Below are 6523 nucleotides of genomic sequence, written 5' to 3'. Positions count from 1 at the left end.
CTGCGCATGAGAGCGGGTAGACTACTTATACGGGACGACACCAAAGAGATGAGGCTCTACTTTGAACTCAATAACTTATCCCAAGTTGATTCACACTAGCTATTCACAAAGACTTCGCAATCTAGCTAAAACAAATAAGGGTGAACATTGATTTAAAAGTATGTCGGATGCCTACGCGGATGTGGAGTAATGTATGACTTCTAAAATATCTAGACTGAGTAAGACATGAGCAATGTGGCAGGCTGTGACGTAGCCTCAGCGAATCCTCAGTCGTACGCTCTCAGCTGGCTGTCGTCCTGTGAAACGGAAATTACTGACCTCAATATCTATTCCTACTATAGTTATTTATGCAAAGTTACTCGCCTGTAGTTTTGTTAAATGTTCATTTTCAATAACAATTATTATCTTCTGGAAATTAATTGGATTGAATTGTTGTCATGAGAACACCTATCTCCATACTACTTGTAGGTAATCGATGAAATGTTTAAACACGTTTAGTGACCATGTTTAAGAAAGTAAAATAAGGCTCTATTAGATTAACCATATATAAAAGAGCGACTACAGTTTCAGTTTCAGTTCGGAAAGGACAGAAGGCTTGATGACCTGTGTTAGCCCTGGCAATGATGGTCTCTCAGTTGATCCAACTTTCTTTTGAAAAAGTCGATGGATGGAGCCCCAATCACGTGCTGAGGTAATGAATTACACTCGTTGATGATTCAGTGGGAAAGTCGATAGTCAGCTGACAAGTAATTTGTTCTGGGCTTGCGAACTATTTTGGAGTGTCCTCGTAAATTCTCTGTTTTGGATCACAAGAAAAATGAGGGCATATCAGGTGCAAATTTGTCACTAAGCAATTTGAAAACTGTAATCAAGTCGCCTCTAGTTCTATGATATGACAACGGGAAAAGGTTCAGCTTGGCCAGTCGAGATTCATACGGAAGCTTCGCTATTCCGGGAATCAGCTTAGTTGCCGTTCTCTGAACCTTTTCCAGAAGCTCACTGTCTTTTTTCAAGCAGGGGCTAGCCGCCTGTATGCAGAACTCAAGTTTAGGACGTACGAACACTGTATATAAAGTCAAAAATGTCTTAGCGTCGACATGACTAAAAGCCCTTCGTATTGACCGTAACGTTCTAAAACCTTTGGCGGCTATTGCACGGCAGTGTGCAGTAGTCTTTAAGTCTTGGCTAACGATAACTCCCAAGTCTTTATGGATCTGGATGACAGTCAGCTCAGTGTTATTCATCTGTATCTGTACCTTGATGACCGATATGCATCACAACACACTTGGAAGTATTTATCGGCAACTGTCAGGTTTGAGGCCATTGAGATAACTTCTTCAGGTCATTTTGAATTTCTAAGCTACCACTCTTACATCGTGTCGTTCTCCATATCTTGACATCGTCAGCATATAGCAAGACCGATGATGATAGGAGATGAGGAAGGTCATTTACATACAAGAGGAATAGCACCGGCCCCAAAACTGTACCCTGGGGCACTCCACTAAGCACAGTTTCCCAGCTAGATAACTTTGAGTTCACCCGTACTCTTTGTTGACGCCCAACTAAGAGATCTTTTATCCACATCAATAAATTGGCTTCAATTCTGACATTTCTTAGCTTATGTTACAGCCGGTTGTGCGGAACCTTGTCAAAAGCATTGTTGAAATCAATGTAGGCTACGTCTACAGGTAGCTTCTGGTCCTTAAGAGCGCACCGGCTTTCACGAGCAATTAATAAGTTAGTGAGACAAGAATAACCTATTCTGAAGCCGTGCTGCTTCTCCGAAAGCATCCGGTTTGTATCGAGATACTTAAACAGCTGCTTCCGAATAATCTTTTATAAGATTTTAACAACCACACTAGTCAGGCTAACGGGGCGGTAATTCTCAGGTTTGTGTTTCCTACCTGTTTCGAAGGCAGGACTTACTATGGTGTTCTTTCAGTCTTTTGGTAAACGACCCTGAGTTACGGATAGGTTAAAGCATATACCTAAACGGTTAGATAACTCCTTCAGTAGCCTAGGATGTAATTCATCGGGCCCCGTGGATTTACCTATGTCAAGCTTATTTAGTAGATCAAAGACAACGAGTTCTTTAATGGTCACGCTATCCAATGTATGTGTGGGGGATCTGTATGCGCTGACGGGAAGGGAGATTCTATGGTATATACATTGCTAAAGTAGTTCGAGAACACTTGAGTCTTACCAAAGTCGTCCTCCGCTAATGACGCGGCAGTACTGTCTCCCCACAGTGCGAGAATATTTCCTCTTCTTTTTGTCCTTTGGTTTATATAGGAATACAAGCGTGTAGGACATTCTATGGATTTCTTAACAAGTGACTAACAGTTATATGGAAGTCGAAAGTTAAAACTGTGTGATCACTTTTACCTAGGGGTGGAATATAATGGAGGTTCGCAACATCATCCTCATAGTGAGTCAGTATAAGATCTAATAAGGATGATACAGTGTCCGGATCGTACCTTGTCGCTTCTTTCACACGTTGCACTAGAGCACATGTGATAACCGCATCAACAAGTTCCTGCTTGAAGGAATTATCTGACGCTTCAGTCCACAGATTTTTCTAGTCTACCATAGTTTCATTAAAGTCCCATAGAATTAGACATTGACCACTTTGTGACCAAGTATTGAGTCTGCTTAACAGGACTTCATTTGCCTCACAGATTGGACTGCGATAGACCAAACCAATCAGCAGCTCTTGTCCCTTGCATTTCAAGCGGAGACTAACTAATTCACACGTCCCACTCTCATGGGATATACTGTCGAGAATGGCAAATGGGATAGCATTCCTAATGAATAGAGCTACTCCCCCTCCTTTACGCTTTTGTGTTCTGTTAGCCCTTACTAACGTAAAACCCTCGAAATCAAGTTCCATACCATCTATAGCCTGTGTCAGCCAGGTTTCTGTTACTGCGATTATGTCTGGCTTTGTAGAGTCAGTCTGTACACCTAGTTCCGATAGCCTAATAAGTAAGTTCCGGGCATTGGTGTAACAGATCCGAAGCCTGTTTAAGTGGCTTCGTGCTTCACCCAGAGTGGCTTCGGCATCATTCTCTGTCGAAGCCTTACAACCCGAAAATTTACAATGTTCAGGTCCTTTTCGCCAGCGTCTAACCCAAGTTGTAGTTTCTTTTCAGCTTCTCGTCTTTTTACGCGGTCTGCCAACGGTAAGTCCTTACGGATAAAAACTCCTCAACCTTTTAATTTGTGTCCGTTCTGTAAAATAGGTCACGTTCGTTCGAAGATTTGAATACTACTTCAAGCGGTCTGGATTGATTGGGCTTCAAGTTCGCTAGACTAACTAGTCTAAACACCTTTAGCAAGGTGACTCCGGTGATATTTGGAGGCATGAGTTGATCAAGTAGCTGTTTTATCAGCACAATGTCATGCTTAAGACGGTTTTTTTGGTTCTATGAAAAATAACTGATCTGTCACTGTGATCAGCCTTCGATTTCTCGGCTACTTTTATGGGGACAGGATCCCTTTTTATATGGTTATGTTGTTTCTTCCTTACAATTTGTACCCAGTCGTCAACGTTGCTAGGAGAAGCAACCACAGTTGCGTCAAACATACTGTGGGATCACGAAGGGTTTTCGACGATTTAGGAGGTCGGGTTATGTTTCCCGCTAGAAACCGATCGAGCCTTGCGTTTGCGGCTTCTAGGCGTTTCCTGCTGGATACCATTTCTGTTCATCTCAAAGTTGACTAGATGAGCTTGACACTTACTTAGTATCCCTGATCACTATATGCAAAGGAATCTTGTTTAAGCCATAAACGTTCTAACTCTGATGTTTTCCATGTTCCTCATAACATTCTGTTATCCTCCGTGCTTAAAGTTCCGATGATTTGTATCGAAAATTTTGTAAGCAAATAATATGTTATGTTGCTCTGTGATGGCAATGAGCCATAACCACACAATCCTCAAAGCTGAACACGGGACAATTGGGAAAATAGATATTTGACGTTTAACACAGAGAAAAACTCAACGATGAGGAAGGCGGGAGCAAGGAATTGAATTAATTGAAGTTGATCGGATGGCATGGCTCGGCCTTGCAGGCGTAGTCCCTGTTGAATGTTACCTCATATCTTTTACTGATATTAAATATATTGTTATATCTTCAGGCTGAATGTGTTCTTCATCATATACTGGTTTGTTTCTATACGATGAGTCAGTGTGTACAATGCTGTGACTTCCACGTAAGATCTTATAGATTATGCAGTTACATCATGACAAATGTACAAGTTTAGGATCAGGTCTATTATTATAGCAGTACTAATATCATAGTAGACCATAATTCTACAGTTCTACTGAATTTATTCAAAGTACCACTCTCGATTACATATATCCAGAAGATAACCCATTGATATTATAAATTACAAATATTTATTTTTTGAATAAACATTATTTGCCCTGGACAAATTCGTTTATTCCCATGGGCTGAACCATGTACACTATTGGAATGATCATGATTTGTTTCAAATGAGCTTGGTCAGCAGATCAAGTGTTTATCAAGCAAATGAGTTGAAGAAATAATGGAGAAACCCTAGACTGAATATGGTTTAATATCCGAGTTACAAATCACTAGAAGAGCACATTTATAGACGATTCGATAGTGGGTAAATATAGAAAGATGATATACACCCAAACATATGCAAAAACAGATGTATAAAGCTGGTTAACATACTAAACTTATTTATGGTAAGTTTTAGGATTACAAGAATACACTTATTTGACATACTTTATTAATTTTCCTTGACGCCATAAGTCCGTATAAGTATTTGGCTGAGACCATGTTACGACGTCTTTCACACAATACCATGAGAAACTTAAGAGTTATTGTGGTGTTTTTATGAAGTACTGATTTTTTGGTACTTGGTGTCTGTCTGATGTCGAACTTCAAATAGAATAGGTTCGTTTGTGCTCACCTAGATCTGGTTCGTTTAAATTGGGCTATTTTGGGGTTTAGAATTTGAATAATAATTCAAATCTTTCGAAATATCACTGCTAATTGAATTGTTGTACACTTGATATGATGGAAAGTAAAGTCAATTTTCGATTGATTTACTCATTATGAGTTTTGTTCGACATTACTTCCGTTTTCACTTAATGTGATGATTATTGAGTGTATTAGTTGTTTTCGCGTATGATATTATATTCTGTATAATATAAGATATTCTTGTATTCAATTGACATGAACTATGTGATTTGTTATAACTGAGTATTTTTCATATATGTGATTTCATCTTAATTACGAATCGAAATGGGTGTACAATCAATATATAAATAAGTGTGTTTTTCGACTATGCTCGTCGCCGTCATAGTGTTTTGGGGTTAATAAATCCTCAGTTATACCAGTCTTTGTGTTCTTACTTTCGCGTCGTGGGATCTGCAGAGGTCCCTCTTTCTGAGTATAAGTAATAAGCGTTTCCATCACAACAATCAGCGACGACCTGATATAAAAAGCACCATTCAACTGACAAAATACAACAATACTGTTTATTAAGAACCTCGATAGTAAAATATATGTTTATATCGATATAATATCTTACCACCAGAGTACTGAACAAACATCAAACAGTTCTGCTGTAGTGCATCACCAAAAGCTCGTCAGCTTTTCAATATTTTTTTGGCGTTACATAAAATAGCTTTGTGATCTGCGCTGTCTTATAATGGACTGTGGTTAGCACTTCGTGTCGCCTTTTGAGTTCATACACCGTTAAGATTTACTTAATAATGGTTATTACGGTGACTGACATACGCAGCCCAAGTAATTATCTCGAAGCCAAGAAACATTCTGTTCAAATATATTTAGGAAAAACAAGTATCCACAAACTGCAAAGAATGACATTTCGTCATGATGCAAAATAAATGAGATCATAGTAAATGTAAGAACTACAGAAGCGTTAATTTGCGTCAGTGCCTGGAAAGTTATTCAATAGAATGTTACAAAACTGAAGGAAGGATTCAGTAGATGACCAACTTTGTGACCAAGAAGCTGGCTGCCGTAAGGATATGTCAGTTAACTATCAAATTGCGACACTTCAGACAACTGCTGATCAATTAATTGAATGGAACTCATAACCATACGTAAACTTTCTTGATTATGAGAAATCATTTGACAGGGTGCATATGAAAGCTCTGAGGAATCTTATTCGACACTATGAAGAATTTGAAGTCATCCCTATCATGTGAAGCTTTAATAAGGGACTGAATTGTAAAGTTTTGCATAGGGGCAATCAACACACCTATTTCAAGTGAAGACTGTCGTTAGACAAGGCTAGCTACTCTCAACTTTTCCCTTTCTGTTAGCCAATGACTGAGTTATGAGGACTCCCACATCTTACGAAGTGCGTGGAATACACTAGATAGTTTGTATATAGCTGAATGTTTTGAACTTTGTAGATGCTTCAGCCCTCCTATCCCCAAACACAGCCATAAATACAGGTAAACATCGTCGCCATAGAAGCAGCGTCTACAGAAGTGGGCCTCAGAATTTATAAGGAGAAA

The sequence above is a fragment of the Schistosoma haematobium genome, chromosome 2 (assembly GCF_000699445.3).
Source record: "Schistosoma haematobium chromosome 2, whole genome shotgun sequence".
NCBI lineage: Eukaryota > Metazoa > Platyhelminthes > Trematoda > Strigeidida > Schistosomatidae > Schistosoma > Schistosoma haematobium.
The sequence above is the reverse complement of the archived record's forward strand: the minus strand, read 5'-3'. Positions refer to the sequence as shown.